We start from the raw sequence: 19,884 nt of genomic DNA on the forward strand, positions 1-19,884 counted from the left end.
TCTATTTACAATGTAAAATGATCTTTTTATTACTGAGTAGCATTCCACTAAGTATATGTTCCATAACTTTTTAATCCAGTCATCTGTCAAAGAGCATTTTGGTTGCTTTCAATTTTTTTTTTTTTACTGTGGATAGTGCAGCTATGAACATGGGGGTACATATATCTCTTCAAATTAGTGTTATTATCTATTTGGATAAATGTCTAGGCATGGAATGATAATTTTTAAGGTATTTCCATCTGCATTTGCTTAAGGATTCTCTATACTGTTCTCCATAGTGGTTGTACCAATTTGCATTCCAACCAGCAGTTTAATACAGTTTCTTTCTCTCTCACATCCTTTCTAACATTTATGCTCTTCTGTTTTGTTGATGAAAGCTATTCTCACAGGTGTAAGGTGGTATCTCAATGTGGCTTTAATTTGCATTTCTCTGGTTTTGAATGAATTTGAGCATTTCCACATATGTCTGTGGGCCATGTGTATCTCTTCTTTAGAGAACTGTCTATTTATATCTTCTGCCCATGTTTTAATGGATTGTTATTTTCCTTTTTGTTGAACTCTATGTGTTCTTTATAGATGTTTGATATCATATTTTTGTCTGAAATATGACTTGTGAATATGTTCTCCCAGTTGCTAGGTTTCCTGTTTATCCTTACAGAGTTTTCTTTTGATGTATAAAAGCTTTTTAATTTGTTATAATAATACCATTTGTTCAATATTGTTTTGGTTTTCCTTGCCCATGGGGTGAAATATCCAAATATGTCTTTAATGTTAATGTCATGAAATATTTCACTAATGTGTTCTTCTGTGTCTGATATCCAGATCACTGATCCATTTTGATTTAATTTTGGTGTATATTGTTAATTAACGGTCTAGTTTCATTTTTCTACATGTGGTTGTCCAATTCAGCTAACACAATTTGTTAGAGACCTTTTTCCCAGTGGGCAGACTTGACATGCCTGTACGTGTATGGATTCTCTATCCTGTTTCCTTGGTCCAATACTGTGGGGACACGGTGGGTTGAGCCTGGTTGGGACCCCAGATACCTCTTCATGAGGACAGAAGGCCTATAAGCCTCCCCACTCCTCTCTGTCTTCCATCTTGTTAGACCCAGAAGCTGCAACCATTCACCCTTCACCTGGTCTGGATAAACCTAATTTGATCAATGGAATGTGGATAAAACTGAAGAGCCCCTTCCTCATTCTTAATTCCCATGCCCTGGGTAAGGGGAAGTCAAGAGTCAGAGTCATTAGAAGGAAGCTATAATCTAAAATATCTGATTTGTTCTTGCTGTCAAACTTTTGCTCCTATTCAGTTTGTTGCCCTGGCACCCTGCCCTGACCTCTTTTTACCCCATATAAACCCTGCCTTTTTCTTCAATAAACACACTATCCCCTGCCAGAGTGTCCAGAATGGTCATTCACTTTGTGTGTTCACCCCCACTGCGGCCTGTTCTCTTCCTCCTCTATGACACCTCTCTGATGACCAACAGAGCAGGCCTTTCAGAGATGGACAGGGCAGGCCTTTCAGAGCTTTCACTGCATAATACCACACTGTTTTTGATGAACAGCTTAGCTGGTTATGATACCTTTCTGTGAAAGTATACTGCCAGTTAAGATATTTCGTTTTCCAAAAATTTTCATCATACTCACCAATAAAGCATGTTTTATAAAGTAACAGAGAAAATTTTGTCTATTCCTTAAAATATATGTCATTATATTGCTAGTTTATTGGAATTTCTCCCCTTTGATGGAGAGTCTTATTTCCATAAAATTGTTTTTCCTAATAAGTATATTTGATTGTTTCAAATATAAACATACAGTCTAAAATTGAAAGAGAACAATGGGTAGGATAAAAATATGATAAGTATTAAATTGGATGATGGCAGGATGTTTTCTTAATTAGAAATATTATAGTTTATAACTAAAACGCAAATTATGCAGTGTCATAATGTTCCTTTCAAGCACACAGATAAAACCTGCATATCTAAATTGGATCAGGCCAAATGGGTTTCCCTAGTCTCTGTCCCTTGATCTGAAATCAGCCTGAAAAAATTCGCAGGTAATCTCAGTAGTGACTTAGTTGTTTTAGAAGTTCAAATCCAGGAGCCTTCATGTATGTTCATGTGTGTGTATGTGTGTGTGTCTGTATAAATTCTAATGTGTGTATATCAATATGTTTATATTTTCTTCATTTTGATTTCTTAGAAACCAAAAATAGGTCAATATCCTTTGGTAGTTATTTATTTCTTATTTTTCACATATATTTTTGAAGTCTGTTCAATAAATATCCATATCATCACTTTTTTTTTTTCCTTCAGGGTTATTGCTGGGGCTCAGTGCTGGCACTATGAATCCACTGCTTCCAATAGCCTTTTTTTTTTCTTTTTCTATTTTACTGGATAGGACAGCAAGAAATTGAGAGAGGAGGGGAATATAGAGAGGAGAGAAAGATAGACACACCAACAGACCTGCTTCACCAGTTGTGAAGTGGCTCCCTTGCAGGTGAGGTTCTGGGTATTTGAACTGTAATCCTTACAGGGACTCCTGAGCTGTCTACTGTGTGATTAACTTGCTATACCACTGCCTAGCCCCCTTATATTGTTATATTTTTTGTTTGTTTTGTTTTTTTCTTCTAATTTTTCTTTTCTTTTCATTTTGTTGTTGTTGTTATTATTATTCTCCTCTGGTTGATATTTCAGAGTGTAATACAGATTTGAACATTTGAGTCCAAAGTAAAATTACCCTGCCTAAGAACTCTATTGTATTGATCTATAAGGAAATACCTAAAATATTTAATGAAGCAGAATAGATTACTGGACTGTTTCTTTTCTTTTTTTTTTTCACATCAAGATTATAGCTGGCACTTGGTGCTTGAATGATGAATCCACTTCTTAAGTAGCTGTCTTTTTCTTATGGAGAAAGATTGAGAGAGAGAATGAAAGCAAGAAAGAGAGAGAGAAACATCTGCAGCATTGTTCCATTGCTATGAAATATCCCTACCAAAGACAGGGGTGAGGGCTGAATATGATAATATGTGTACTCTCCAGACTGTTTCAAATACAAGTCCTTATTGAGCTATTTCTTATTCAAAGTATCTTATAGACAAATTGTTTTTATTCAAATCAGTTATTTTGGCAGACTCTTCATTTTTTGGTATATGAATGTGCTAACTTTTACAAATATTTTACTACTAATAAAATTAACTCAAAATGCAATACACTTGAATTTTCATTTATTTTTATATTCTTTTATTTATTTATTTAAGAAAATATTTTTATATTCTTCACTTTACATTATTATAAAAATAAAACAGTAATTTATGACTTTTGATTTTGTTGTACTTGCAGTGTAAATAAATGTATATAAAGCTGAATACTTTAGTTGTATTAAACATAGATCACATTGTCTTTAGGACTTAAACATTTGAATCAACCATTTGATCCTAGGTGTTACTAATTAAAATTAGTCATAGATATTTTGAGAAATAAAATATATCTGAGATCTTAAAGAACCAAGGATAATAGCCACATGCCTTATTAGTTTTCCCTTTTCTAATATGAGCAGAGCAATTTAATAGGTAAAATGAGTATCCATTACATTCTTTACAAAGAACTGTTTTATCCAAATGCAGTGAAAGTGTGCCTCTGATTTTCATTCATTATAGGTAAAACATCAGTGATTATAATTTATTTGATAAGTTTTATTTCATCTTTTGAAAATGTGTTTGCATTAAATTTTCACTGGAATTTATGAATGGTAAGAGCTGATGACTTATAAATATGTGCACTTAGCCAGTTGCAACATTGCCTGGACTTCTAGTTTGACTTTCTATATGTCTGCTGGTAAAGTAATGTCCTAGTTGAGTGGTCTCCTTTTTGAGGTCAGAGTACATGGGCTTGGCACTGACTGACAATGTCTGTATAGGATGGGTGTCTTGGTTTCCTTTTCAGGTGTACTATTGCCTCCAGTAAGTGATAAAATTATCAGTACATTTCTTTTGCCTCATTTGGATGGATATTGTAGGAATTACATTAACTGAGATAAGCCAAAGAGAAGAATGTATATAGAACAATCTAACTCATATTCAGAATTTAAGAAAGAACAGAAAGAGAAAACAGAAAGTAAAACTTGGACTTGGTTGGGTCTATTTCCAAAGAAAAGGATTTTGGGAAAGAAGAAAAGGGGCTGGGGGCTTTGGGGTGCATAATAGTGGAAAAGGACTTAAATTTGAGATGAGGGTTTCTATGTATGTTCATCAAAGGAAGATGAGAAATTTATCAAACAATGTCAACAGCTGTACGGTAAATTACTAACCTCCAATAAAATGATAAAAAATAGTTTTTAATCAAAAACAAATGTTAGAATAAAAATAATTAAAAACAAGCTAGTCATTTGTTATTCAGCATAAACTAGAACATGAGATGAACTATGAACTCCTTGAGATCAAGTATCATAAGCTTTGCCTCTGAAATTTACATAGACTCATGACAAAATTTTATATAATGAAATAATTAATTGTGCTTTCTAAATAACAAATTCATATGTTTATTGTCATTCTAGGTCAGATGAAAGACAGTCTTCTTGGTATTCACATCACCATTGTACTTGTTTCTAATTTTTGTAATGAGTATTGACAAGTAGCTGGATGAATTACAAAAGTTAAGTGACTTTATTATGCAATATGGATATTTGAAAAGTAAGGTGTTAAGTTACATAGACCCTCTAATGTGTGACAACCCAAGATTGCAGAAAATTTAGGAAGCCAGTTTTCATTCTGGAAATTTAGGAAACTTCCTTTTACTTGATTGTATAAAGCATTAACAGACACAACCAGGAAGTGGGGCTACGGGGCAGCAACAGCTGTGTTTCTATCCTCTCCTCTCCCAGGTCAACTGGGAATACCAAAGGAGATCATCTGGGACTGCAACAAGGCAGCATTGGAAAGACTTCAGGAACCCACCAAATCACCAGTGAATGCAAACAGGTGTGGCTCATGGACAGAGAAGAACCTAGGGAGAGATTAAATGGCTGGTAAGAGTCCAGCAGTTTACCAGTTGAGACACCACCTCCAGTCTGTTTCACCAATAAGAAGATGGCTGAATGGAGGAAAGGAATCCTCTTCTTCTAGCGTTTGCCCTTCTTCCATAGCCAGTCAACAGCATCAGGTTGAAAGCTGTCAGGAGCTGCTTGTTGCTGGCTTTGAAAGTGACTGGGATCCATGTGGATTCAGTCGGCTAGGAAGGATCGTCAGTTTCCCCAATGAATGGGTACTCACGGGATGCACCACGAGAAGGTCGATCCAATGCAACCCAAGGAATCCTCTGAGACTCACCAAATACAACTCTGAGTCTCCACTGCTACTGCCTTCAGAATCTGAAAGAATTGTCATCAGAAATGCAGAAACAACAAATGAGACTCTAGAAGAAAACACTAATGATCTCAAGGTTATTAGAGAGCTGAAAGGTGAAATAGTTGAGCAAAGAACAAGCTAAAACAGTATCAGAACAGGGTAACAAAATAGATGAACTACAGAAAACAGTAGAGGGGAGAGAGAATAGAATAAATGAGGCAGAAGGCAGAATTAGCAAGATTGAGGATGAATTGGAGACAAATAAAAAGAAGTAAGAGAACAGACACAACCACACAACCGCCTAGTTAAACAAGAGATGGCTAATTAGGGGAACAATGTATCCAACAGAATAATAACATAGATAACATACGCAGAAAAGGTTCAATTAATTAATCACATTAGACTATAAACCCACAAGTAGCATACCACTTGTTTTTTTCTCTGTGGTTTTATTTTGCATCAAAAATATCCCAATTTCTTTCAGGAGAAAACTTGCAACCTTGATACAGTTCTAACAAACTTCACACATTTGAAACATAGTATTACTGTTTATTTATTTATTTTAAAAAAGGAGACATTAACAAAACCATAGGATATGAGGGGTACAACTCCATAAAATTTCCACCATCAGATCTCAATATCCCATCCCCTCCCCTGATAGTTTTCCCATTCTTTATCCCTCTGGGAGTATGGACCCAAGGTCATTGTGGGTTGCAGAAGGTGGAAGGTCTGGCTTCTGTAATTGCTTCCCTGCTGAACCTGGGCATGGACAGGTCAGTCCATACAGCCATTCTGCCTCTCTCTTTCCCTAGTGGGTTGGGTCTTTGGGGAGCTCTGGGACATATTGGTAGGGTCATCTGTCCAAGGAAGTCTGGTCAGCATCATGCTGGCATCTGAAACTTGGTGGCTGAAAAGAGAGTTAACATACAAAGCCAAACAAATTGTTGAACAATTATGGGCCTAAAGGCTGGAATAGTGCAGATGAAGTGTTGGGGGGGGTACTCACTGCAGACTATTGTGTACTTTTGCTTTCAGGTATATATTTTGCCGTAATTTATGGATACATGTGAACATAGGCTCTATCTCAGGGGACCTGGTCTATATCTAGGTTTTGGGACTTTGTTAGGAAGTGAACCACCTGGAATGGAATTAGAGAATACTATGAAAGGAAAGGTCTCACCCGAGTAATGAAGCTGAAGGGTTGTCATTCCACACCTGAAGAAATATATAGATTTTAGATGGGCATTTAGGTTGCTTCAATATTTGGACTATTGCGAATAGATCAGCTATGTATACAGGATTGCACACATCTTTTTAAATTAATAATATATCATGTCTTTTAGACGTATGTCTAGGAGTCCTTTTGCTGGATCATAAAGTGTTTCCTTTCACTGTTTTTGCTGTTGCTATTGTTGTCACTGGGGACAGAGATATAGAGTGAACAATACCACAGCACCAAAGTTCTGTACAGTGTGGTAAGTACAGGACTCAAACCTGAGTCTTGCACATGATTAGCAGGTACACTGTCTAGGTATCTTGCTGATACCTCTTTTTAGTTAAGGATTATCCATATTTTTTTCCATTGTGGCATTACCAGTTTGAATTCCCACCAAGAGTGTACTAGGGTTCCTTTTACTAAGCATGATTCTTCAATGTATTATTGAATTTACAAGGATGAAGCTGACAGTTTTTTCATGTGCAATGGAAATAACCATGTCTCTAAAATTTTCATTTCATTTGATTTCCTTGTCTGGTTTTGGAATCAGCCCAGTGATGTTTCATAGGATGCATTTAGAAGTTTCTTCTCTTTCTGAAAGATTTTGCAAAGGATGGACACTAATTCTCTTTGACATTTGGGGATGGGAAGATAGCATAATGCTTAAGCAAAAGGCTCTCATTCCTGAGGCTCTGATAGCCCATGATCAAACCCTGGCACCACTATAAACCAAAGATGTGCAGTGTTCTAGTAGAAACAAAAAGATAAAGTTCACTAATAGGCATCTGATCCTAAGATTTTGTTATGGAGAAAGATTTTGCTTACTTTTTCAGTTTTCATACATGGTATTGGTCAATTTCTTTATTTCAAATTGTTGAAAATTTTATTTAATTTTTTATACTTTATTATTTATAAGATAGAGACATATAGAAATCAAGAAAAAAAGAGAACAAAAAGAGGAAAGGAGAGAGAGAGATGCAGCACTTCTTCACCACTCATGAAGCTTCCCCTCAGCAGGTGGGCATGTGGAGCTTGAACCCATCTCCTGGCACATTGTAATATGCTTATTCAACTAGGTTAGTCACCACCTGGTTCTTATTTTTTACTTATTTTAAGTAGATTTAGACTGAAATGGAGAAAGAAGGGGGAGACAGAAAGGGAGAAAGAGTGAGAGACACCTACATCACTGCTTTACTGCTCTTGAAGTTTCCCCACCCTACAAGTGGGGATTGCAGACTTGAACTAGGACATTGTGCATGGGAGGATATATGCTCAATCAGGTTAACCCCTTCAAATTTTTCTGTTTCTTTCTAATTCAGTCGTGCCGTGTGGGCTTCCAGAATTTGTTATTCTGGGTTATTCAATTTTTTATAGTAAAGATTTTCAGAATATGATCTTTTGCATTTCTGTGGTATCTGTGGTAGTTTTCCTTATTTTTTATTTTATTTGAGTTTTCCTTCATTGTGAATATGACTAGAGGCTTAACTATTTTGATTAAAATTATTATTTGTTTCACTGATTTTTAATTGCCTTTTTAATCTCATTTATTTCAGTGTTTAGTGTTTCCTTTTTTCTACTGGCATTATGCTTTTTATTGTCTTCAATTTCTTTTGATATAAGTTTAAACTTCTTTTTAATTTGTAATTTTCCTTGTTGCCTGGGGTGGCATTAAAATTCCTCTCTTGTATTGCTCTTGTACCTGACAGGTTTTTATAACTTGCACATTCATTTTCATTTCTTTTTAGGGGTATTTTGATTTATCATAAATTTCCTTATTGACTCTAATTTTCATTGAAGCATTGGTTATTCATTTTCTATTTTTGATTTTTCCTTTACTTTTTAATTGAGTTCTAGTTTCTAAGAGGGATGTTATATTGCTAAAACTGTAGATAGATGATAATAATATCAAATTTAATTTTTATTATTTTGTAAAAATGATACATGTAATTATAAACACACTATCATCACAACTGAATTGACAAGAAGAGATTTATTTAAGTCCCATTCATCTTTCATTCTACTATTGCAAAGGTAATAATACTACCAAACATTTCTTTTGAATATTAAGAAGCAAATTAGGAGATGAATGAACCATGGGGTTAATACCACACCAAAATATAGCCGTCAAATATCCCAACACTCCTAAAAATTCTTCAAACCATTGGGCACAATTCTATTTCAGATATACCAGTTCAGTGATGAACCATATAAGTAAGAGTGATGCTCTTCTCTCTCTCTCTCTCTCTCTCTCTCTCTCTCTCTTTCTCTCTCTTTCTCTGTCTCTCTCTCTCTAATAAATAAATAAATAAATAAATAAAATTGAAAACAAAAGATATACCATTTCATGCTATGCTATATAACAAGCACATTAAATTTTATCAGCCTTACAAATAACTGTTCTCCAATTCCAAAGATTTTAACATTGGTTAAAATTAATATATGTGGCTTATTTGTTCTTATCGGATATACCAGCTGACAAAAAAAAAAGATTGGAAGTGGAATTGCCTAAAATAATATAGATGTCTATGAAGAAATGTTGTTTCAATGCATACCTGGAGATTTTGATAAGAAAATAAGCCAGAAGGAGGTTAAAAAAAAAATAAGAAGTGATCTCACTTGTATGTGGGATATAAAAATATGAAACAAAGGAATAAAATTAGACAAAAAATAAACCCTAAGACTGAAGTAGAACTGAAGTTACCAAAAAGGGAGAAGACAGGACATAGGGAACTAGGTAAACTGTAGAGGCAGGAGGTTGAAATGATGGTGGTAGGTATGCTGTGGTAGCACAATCTGAAGAGAATTGAAATGGTCCACCTAAATCATAAACAGCCTTATAAATCAATACTACCTCAATTGAAAATATATTGATTTTTTAAAAAGTGTGTTCTGTTTCTTATATGTTGTGAAGAAATATAGTGTTTCATTTTTTAGAATGAAAACAATATTATGATATGGTCACTGAGAATATTATTATTATTTATTTTAAAATGATTGGCAAGATTATGAGATTTCAGGAATATAGTTTCACACTGCATGCACCACCAAAGTTCTGTGTCTTATCATATAAAAAGATAAATTATCTTTGAAAATGTGTTGGAAAGAAATTTTATACTGATCCCTATCTGCAAGGGAAAAGCTTTGTAAATGGTGAAGCAGTGTTGCAGATATTTTTCTGTCTCTCTCCCTCTCTCTCACCCCTCTCGATTTCTAGCTGTCTCAAATAAATAAAGATTATACCAAAAAAAAAAAAAAAGAAAAGAAGTTTTATAATGCTTCAGAAAAAAAAGTTTCAGCTAATGAGATAGCACAATGGTTATACAAAAAGACTCTCATGTCTGAGGCTCCAGAGCTGAGCAGTGCACTGAGGAAAAAAAAAAAAATCATGTCCTCTTTGGTAAGAGAAAATGCTTGTATGATTTCAGGTTCCTTGAATAAGCTAATACTTATTCTGTGCTTTAACATATGATTGATCCTAGAAAAAAATTATGTAATCTAGAGAAGAATGTATATTTTATTGTTGTTGGATAGAAAGTTATGGGATCAGGGAGCACTTGTTTTGCCATAAGAACAGCCTCTCTTTAAAATGTGTGGCTTTAATGTTAGAACAAATCTTCTATATGTAATCTATCTGTGAGCTAATCACTAGTCATTGACTTTTAGCTTATTCATCCATTCACACATTCTATGTCTTTTATTTGGAAAACTTAATCTATTTATATTTAAAATGATTATCTGTAACTAAAGATTTAATCATTAGTTTTCGTTTTTTAATTGTTTCTGGTTCTTCTTTTTATTCACTGTTCCTTGTTTCTTTTATTTATTTATAGATAGAAGGTGAGAAACAGAGGGAGAAAGAGATAGAGAAACACAAAGGAATAGACACTAGCGCTACTCCACTGCTCATGTAGTTTCCGTCATGCAAGTATTCCCAGGTGGTGGCTGGGAGCTTGAACCTGGGTCTTTGTGCGTGTCAAATTATGTGCTCTATCAGGTGAAATATCTGCTGCCCCCCCCCCATGGAAAAAGCCTCTGTGCTCGGTCTCCGGATTATGAGTCATTGAAGCCCAGTCACTGACACACTTAGAAAGAATTTTCTTCCTTGAGCTCTGTAAAGATGACACATCAGATTCCTGTTATCTACATCTCTTCCAACTCTGCAGTCTCCTTCCCTGCGGAATCTGAGAGGCTACACATGGGTGAAGGGGTAGCAGCCTTGGTGGAGTGTGCAGGCATGCCCCTATCACTTGGCCCTGAAAGTTCTACATATGAAGCCCTCAGGGTTAGGGACAGATCTAGCTCTAGATAAGAAAAATCTAGGGCCAGAGTATCCTCAGGCAAAATGAAAACAAACAAACAAAATAAATAAATAAATAAATAAATAAAAGTTTGCACACTAACTGATTTTTTTAAGGACAAAGAGATAACTCACTGGATAGGGTTTCTGGTTGGGTCCAGGGACACTGTAGGGGATGTGCTATGGAACTGGAGGCAGCTTGGTGCTGTGGTAGCTCTTTCTTTCTCTGATTCATTTTGTGTCTCCCTATCTGAATAAACAGATGACCCATGGCAGAGGCACAGAACTTTAGTGTCCGGTTTAGTGTGGAACTATACTCCTACTACCAAATAATATTATATTGTATTTTTGAATTTATTAATGATTTTAAAAAATCATAAGATAATAGAGATACAATTCCACACCATTCCTACTACCAGAGTTATATGTCCCCAACCCCCCTCCAGAAGAAACTTCAGTAGTTCTCTGTTGGAGCTCATGTGGGTGGTTCTCAGCTACAAAGGTATACTACCAAATTTCCATCACCAGTTCAAGAGACTGCACGAAAAGAAAGAAACTCAGGGAGGATTCTGGTACAAACACACTCGTTTATTGTGGATAAGGTTTAGGTTGATATAGAAGGCTAGACAAAGAACAGTTTTCACATACATCAGAATTCACAGGTTTCTTAAAGGTCAGCATGCCCCTATGGCAGGGGGCTGGTATGACAAGAGTTGATACATAAAGAGCAATACAATTAGTCTCCTGATACAGGCATTTAATTATCCAAAGGCATTTGAGAGAAGAATAGGGGTTGAACCAGTAAGGTGAGATAGAGAAGGAAGAATAAGGTTTTAAAGACATCAAAAGGGCTACAGGAAATAAGGTCTTGGGGGCTTTTCACTTGTCTGGTGTTAGGAGTGTGACAGGATGTGCTCTTCCTTTGTGATCAAAAGGTGAAGTGGAATGTGTGAACTTTGAGTGAGTGTAACCATTTGGCTGACAGTAGGGGAGAGGGGAAATAGACTCTGTAGATTTCGGGAGTCTTACAGAGGGAAAGCTGAGTCTGATAGACTTTTGTCTCTTTGCTCATCTCTGAGAGGCTAACAAGAGAGGTGTCTTTTCAGACCTCCATCCATGAAGATAGGGGGAGCTTCCCTAAGCTCTACCAAACTTCCACATAGTCCTAGAGTTCTCCCAAGGTTACAGATATGGGTTGACTTTATCTCTCACTCTCTTTCCCTCTCTCTCTCTCTCTCTCTCTAGATATATATATATATATATATATATATATATATATATATATATATATATATATATATTGCTCTCTTTTTTCTATGGCCCTGCCTTTACTTCTCTTCTAAGTCACACCTGTATCTATTACTACATCTGAGTGTCCTGTCTTTTTTCCTCTTCTCTCTGATAAGTGAAACAGTACCTGACTTCCTTTACTATTTTCCAGTTTCACTTCTTTTTTTATTATTGATTTAATTATAATGTTTGACAGAAAGGGGTACAATTTCACACAGTTCCTACCACCAGAGTTCTATACCCCCCCCATTGGAAGTTTACCTCCTATTTATCCCTCTGGGAGTATGAACCCAGGATCATATGTGGTGCAGAAGATAGAAGGTCTGGCTTCTGTAATTACTTCTTTGCTGGAAATAAGGCTAGTCAGGTCAATGTTGTGTGTGTGCGTGTTTGTGTGTGCATGTGTATCTTTGGTAGCAGTAGGTTTTTAAATTTTTTTTTAATTTATTTAATTTATTCCCTTTTGTTGCCCTTGTTGTTTTATTGTTGTAGTTATTATTGTTGTTGATGTCATCGATGTTGGATAGGACAGAGAGAAATAGAGAGAGGAGGGGAAGACAGAGAGGAGGAGAGAAAGATAGACACCTGCAGACCTGCTTCACCACCTGTGAAGCGACTCCCCTGCAGGTGGGGAGCCTGGGTTCGAACCGGGATCCTTATGCTTTGCGCCACCTGCGCTTAACCCACTGCGCTACAGCCCGACTCCCGGTTTTTAAATTTTTATTGTGTTCCCTTGTGTAATTTTGTGTGACAGGCTTTCCTGGTGTTATCATGAGGTTTACACCAAACATCTTAAATGCATAATACCCACTTTTAGATTGATGTTACACAGCCTTCTTACACTTTTCATTCTGAGCTCTCTACACTTCAAGTCATTATTATTAAAATTTGCATGTTTTAATATTCTGTATGGGTACACTGCTGGTGGAAATGAAAACTAGTGTAGCCCTTATGGAAAACTATATGGAATGTCTTTAAAGAAATAAAAATGGAATTATCTTATGGTTCAGCAATTTCACTCTTAGCCATTTATCTAAAGGACACTCAAACACTCATTCAAAGGGACATATGCATCCCTATGTTCATAGTGCGTCATTCACACTTGCCCAAATTTGAAGCAGTCTAAATGCCCATCAACTGAAGAGTAGATAACAAAATTATGGGATATAAACTTTATAGGGAATACTACTCTGCAATTAAATAAGATAATACTGTATCCTTTGGGACAAAATAGATGGAACTGGAGATTATGCTTAGTGAAATAATGAGATGAAAAACAACTACCAGATGGTGTAATTCATGTGGAATCTGGAGAATTGATACACTAACTTATATATTAAAAAAAAAAAAAAGCAGGGAGTCAGCCAGTAGCACAGTGGGTTAAGCGCATGTAGAGTGAAGCTCAAGGACTGGGGTAAAGATCCCGGTTCAAGCCCCCGGCTCCCCACCTGCAGGGGAGTCGCTTCACAGGTGGTAAAGCAGGTCTGCTGGTGTCTATCTTTCTCTCCCCCTCACTGTCTTCCCCTCCTCTCGATTTCTCTCTGTACTATCCAACGACAGGAACAACAACAATAATAATAACCACAACAATGATAAAACAAAAAGGGCAGTAAAATGGGAAAAATTGTCTCCAGGAACAGTGGATTCATGGTGCAGGCACCGAGCCCTGGCAATAACCCTGGAGTCAAAAAACAAACAAACAAACAAAAACCCAGAAATGAGTAAACTGTTTCTAAGACTCATGAGAACTATGGTGGTTATTAGGGAGGTGGGGGGGGTACACACAGAACTTCAGTAATGAACTATAATTTTAGTCTTGTAATCCACTTAATCACAAAAAAAAAAAAGGAAAAAAAATGTGTAGCTGTGTAATTGGATATAACTACCTTCATAGAACACACACTCGACTATGCACAAGTACATTTATTCCAGCTACTGGATATTGTGCACAGAGGAGCTTCACAATCAGAGGAATGGTGCTTTTGTATCTGTTATCTCTCTGTCTCTCCCTCTCTGCCTTTTTCTTTTTTTTTTTAAATTTTTTATTTAAGAAAGGATTAATGAACAAAAACATAAGGTAGGAGGGGTACAACTCCACACAATTCCCACCACCCAATCCCCATAACTCACCCCATCCCATGATAGCTTTCCCATTCTCTAGCCCTCTGGGAGCATGGACCCAGGGTCGTTGAGGGTTGCAGAAGGTAGAAGGTCTGGCTTCTGTAATTGCTTCCCCGCTGAACATGGGCATTGACTGGTCGGTCCATACTCCCAGTCTGCCTCTCTCTTTCCCTAGTAAGGTGTGTCTCTGGGGAAGCTGAGCTCCAGGACACATTCGTGGGGTCTTCAATCCAGGGAAGCCTGGCCAGCATCCTGGTGGCATCTGGAACCTGGTGATTGAAAAGAGAGTTAACATATGAAGCCAAACAATTTGTTGAGCAATCATGGATCCCAAGCTTGGAATAGTGGAGAGGAAGTGTTAGGGAGGTACTCACTGCAAACTCTAGTGTACTACTGCTTTCAGGTATATATTTTGCAGTAGTTTATGGATACGTGTGAACATAAGCTCTCTCTCACAGGACTGGTGTATATCTAGGTTATGGGACTTTGTTAGAAAGTGAACTACCTGAGATGAAATTAGAGTGTACTATGAAAGGAAAGGTCTCACCCGAGTAATGAAGCTGAAGGGTTGTCATTCCACACGTGAAGTCTCTGGATACAGTGTGAGGTGAAGCATGTTGAGGTGGCAATCGTTGCTTTGGTTAGGTTGTGATCGGCGGATGCAATATTATTTGGTTTGGATTGGGAGATGCATACGGGAAAGTGGACCCTATCCAAGGATTCCAGGACTGGGGGAAGTAGGGGCTCTATAGTGAAGATGTGAGGTTCCTGCTGTCTTAGGGTTCAAAAAGACAATCGATAGTTAATATTATCATCACATTATTTGTTAATTGGGTTAACTTTGAAAAGTCCCTTTGTTATGGTTTTCTGTACAGTATCCAGTATCTTGTATATAGCTGTGCTATTGGATGCTTCTGATCTACTTGGTCTAGGCTTTTGAGAGAGTCCGCATATCAAATACATAGCCTATATATTAAAAAGATTCAGTTTGTCTTTTGAGAAACTTTGAGACATACAATTGATTTCCCCCCTCTCATATTAATTAACTACTGATTTATATGTCTACATTTTGCTAGGAGTGTACATAAACACCATTCCCACCACCAAAGGACTGTGACCCATCCCTCCCTCCCACTCCCACCCCCCACTGGCCCAGGAAGCTGCATGTCTACCTCTCACCACTGGGTTTTTACTTTGGTGCCCTACTTACAATTTGATCAGGTCCTGCTTTTAGTTTCCCTTTCAGATCTTCGTAGTCAGCTTCTGTTGATGAGTGGGATCATTCCATACTCATCTTTATCTTTCTGACTTAGTTCACTTAACATAATTCCTTCTAGCTCTGTCCAAGATGGGTCAGAGAAGGTGGGTTCATTGTTCTTGAGAGCTGCATAGTATTCCATTGTGTATATATACCACAACTTTCTCAGCCACTCATCTGTTGTTGGGCACCTGGGTTGCTTCCAGGTTTTAGCTATTATGAATTGTGCTGCTATGAACATAGGAGTACACACCTCTTTTTGGTTGGGTGTTATGGAGTCCTTGGGGTATAACCCCAGGAGAGGAATTACTGGATCATATGGAAGGTCCATGTCTAGCCTTCTGAGAGTTGTCCAGACTGCTCTCCACAGAGGCTGGACCAATTTACATTCCCACCAGCAATGTAAAAGTGTTCCTCTGTCCCCACAGCCTCTCCAGCATTTGTTGCTTCTGTCATTTTTGATGTATGCCATTCTTACAGGAGTGAGGTGGTATCTTAGTGTTGTCTTAATTTGCATTTCTCTGACAATCAGTGACCTAGAGCAGTTTTTCATATGTTTGTTAGCCTTTTGGATCTCCTCTGTGGTGAATGTTTTGTTCATTTCCTCTACTCATTTTTGGATGGGGTCATTTGCTTTTTTGGTGCTAAGTTTGCTGAGCTCTTTATATATTTTGGTGATTAGTTTCTTGTCTGATGTCTGGCATGTGAAGATCTTCTCCCCTTCTGTGAGGGGTCTCTCTGTTTGCTTAATAGTTTCTTCGGCTGTGCAGAAGCTTTTCAATTTGATGTAGTCTCATTGCTTTGTTTCTGCTTTAGTCTTCCTTGCAATTGGGTTTGATTCATCAAAGATGTCCTTGAGCCGTATGTGGGAAAGTGTTTTACCAATGTTTTCCTCTAAGTATTTCATTGTTTCTGGTCTGACATCTAGGTCTTTGATCCACTTGGAGTTTATTTTTGTTTCTGGTGAGATAAAGTGCTTCAATTTCATTCTTCTGCATGTTACAAACCAGTTTTCCCAGCACCATTTATTGAAGAGAGCCTCCTTTTTCCATTTAATCCTTTGGGCCCCCTTATCAAAGATTAGATGCCCATAGGTGTTGGGATTTACTTCTGGGCTTTCAATTCTGTTCCACTGGTCTGTGTGCCTATTTTTGTTCCAGTACCATGCTGTTTTGATGATGATGGCTTTATAATATAGTTTAAAGTCTGGGAGTGTGATGCCTCCATTTCTGTTTCTTTTCCTTAAGATAGTTTTGGCAATTCTAGGTGTTTTCAGGTTCCAGATAAATGATTGTAGTGTTTGTTCTATTCTCTTAAAGAAGCTTGGTGGAACTTTGATGGGTATTGCATTAAATTTGTATATGGCTCTGGGGAGAATATTCATTTTGATGATATTTATTCTTCCAATCCATGAGCATGGGATATCTTTCCATTTCTTGGCATCAGTTTCTATCTCCTTGAGTAGCAACTCATAGTTTTCAGTACACAAGTCTTTCACTTCTTTGGTCAACTTTGTTTCTAGGTATTTGATTGATTTTGCTGAAACAGTAAATGGGAGTGATTTCTGGATGTCTTCTTCTTCAGATTTAGTGTTTGCATAAAGAAATGCCACTGATTTTTGTACATTGATTTTGTAGCCTGATACCTTGCTATATTGCCTAATAACTTCCAGTAATTTTCTACTGAATTCTTTAGGTCTTTCTATGTATACTATCATATCATCTGCAAATAGTGAGAGCTTGACTTTTTCCCTTCCAATCTGTATCCCTTTGATTTCTTTCTCTTGCCTGATTGCTATGGCAAGAACTTCCAATACTATGTTGAAGAGTAACGGTGACAGTGGACACCCCTGTCTAGTCCCCGATCTGAGGGGGAATGCTTTCAGCTTCTGTCCATTAAGCATGATGTTGGCTGTAGTTTTGCTATATATAGACTCCACTATCTTGAGGAATTTCCCATCTATTCCCATTTTTTGTAGGGTTTTGAGCATAAATGGGTGTTGGATTTTGTCAAAGGCTTTCTCTGCATCTATTGAGATAATCATGTGGTTTTTGGCTTTGCTTTTATTGATGTGGTGAATGACATTGATTGACTTACGGATGTTGAACCAGCCTTGCATTACTGGGATGAATCCCACTTGGTCATGATGAACAATCTTTTTGATGTGTTGCTGTATCCAGTTGGCCAAGATCTTGTTTAATATTTTGGCATCTATGTTCATCAGAGATATTGGTCTGTAGTTTTGCTTTTTTGTTCTGTCCCTATCAGCTTTTGGTATCAGGGTGATGTTGACTTCATAAAAGGTGGAAGGGAGTATTCCTGTTTCTTCAATCTTATGGAATAGCTTAGAAGTATGGGTACTAACTGTTTCCTGAAAGTTTTGTAGAATTCGTTTGTGAAGCCATCTGGTCCAGGACTTTTGTTGTTTGGGAGATTCTTAATAAATATTTCAATTTCTTTGTCTGTGATTGGTGCTTTTAGATTTTGTAGTTCTTCTTGGTTCAGTTTTGGAAGTGCATAGGTTTCTAGGAATTGTTCCATTTTTTCCAGATTCTCTAGCTTGGTGGCATATAGTTCTTTAGAAGTTTCACAGGATTCTCTGGATTTCTGTGGTGTCAGTTGTGATATCTCCTGCATCGTTTACAATTCTATTAATTTGAGTCTTCTCTCTTTTTTGTTTGGTGAGTCTGGCTACGGGTTTGTCAATTTTGTTTAATCTTTCAAAGAACCAACATTTGGCTTCATTGATCTTTTGTATGGTTCTTTTATTTTCTATGTTGTTTATTTCTGCTCTAACTTTAGTGATTTCTGTCCTTCTGGATGCTATAGGGTTCCTTTGTTCCTCTTCCTCTAAGTCCTTGAGGTGTGCAATAAGGTCGTTCATTTGGGCTTCTTCTTGGTGTTTAATATGTGATTGTATGGCTATAAGTTTCCCCCTCAGTACTGCTTTAGCTGTGTCCCAAATATTTTGATAGGTTGTGTCTTCATTTTCATTAGTTTCCAGGAACATTTGAATTTCCTGTTTGAGTGAGTCTCTTACCCAGTGGTTCTTAAGGAGCATGTTGTTTAATTTCCAAATTCTATGTTTTTTAATAATTTTCCGTTTGTTGTTAAATGTTACTTTTACTCCACTGTGGTCTGAGAAGATACTTGGGATGATTTCAATGCTCTTGAATTTATTGATGCTGTCTTTGTGGCCTAACATGTGGTCTATCCTTAGGTATGTGTTATGTGGATTTGAAAAGAAGGTGTATTCTAGTTTTTTGGGGTGGAGGAGTTTGAAAATGTCCAAGAGGTCTAGTCTGTCAATCTCTTCATTCAATTCTCTTGTATCTTTATTGGTTCTCTGCTTTGTTGATCTGTCTAAGTGTGAGAGTGGGGTATTGAAGTCTCCCACTATTTTTTATGTATTTTTGAAATTCTTTCAGGAGATGCTTAATGTATTTAGATGGTCCCTCATTGGGTGCATAGATGTAATAATTGTTAAGTCTTCTTGGCTGATTGATCCTCTAATCATTATGTAATGTCCTTGCCTATCTTTTATTACTTTATTTAATTTAAAATATATCGTGTATGGGATGAGAATGGCTGTTCCTGCCCTTTTTTGTGGACCGTTAGCCTGTATGATAGTTTTCCATCCTTTCACTTTAAGTCTGTGTTTATCTTGTTGTGACAGATGGGATTCTTGCAAGCAGCATATGGTTGGGTTATGTTTTCTGATCCATCCCCCCACCCTGTGCCTTTTGATGGGTGAGTTTAAGCCATTGACATTTATTGATATTATGGATTTAATGTATTATAGTGCCATTGTTCTAAAAAACAATTTGTTTACTCTGATATATTGCAAGTATTATAGTGATGTTCTTGTTTATAAGAGGTCTTTTAGTACCTCTTTCAGGGCCAGCTTGGTGATGGTTGCCTCCTTTAACTGTTGTTTGTCTAAGAAGGTTTTGATCTCTCCATCTAGCTTGAATGAAAGTCTAGCAGGATATATTATCCTTAGTTGAAACCCTTTTTCATTCAGGGCTCGATAGATATCTTGCCACTCCCTTCTGGCTTTTAGAGTTTGAGTGGAGAAATCTGCAGATAATCTTATGGGTTTTCCCTTGTATGTGACTTTTTGTTTCTCTCTTGCTGCCTTTAGGATCCTTTCTTTATGCTTACTTCTTCTCATTGTGACTATGATATGTCTTGGTGTCTTCAGGTCTCGGTTGATTCTGTTTGGTACTCTCTGGGCCTCTTGAACCTTGATATCCTTTCTGTTATTCAGGTCTGGGAAGTTTTCTTGTATATTTCCTCTAGAATGTTTGCTTCCCCTTCCTCTTTTTCTTCCTCTGGCAGGCCAATTAT

Source organism: Erinaceus europaeus, chromosome 8 (assembly GCF_950295315.1).
Source record: "Erinaceus europaeus chromosome 8, mEriEur2.1, whole genome shotgun sequence".
NCBI lineage: Eukaryota > Metazoa > Chordata > Mammalia > Eulipotyphla > Erinaceidae > Erinaceus > Erinaceus europaeus.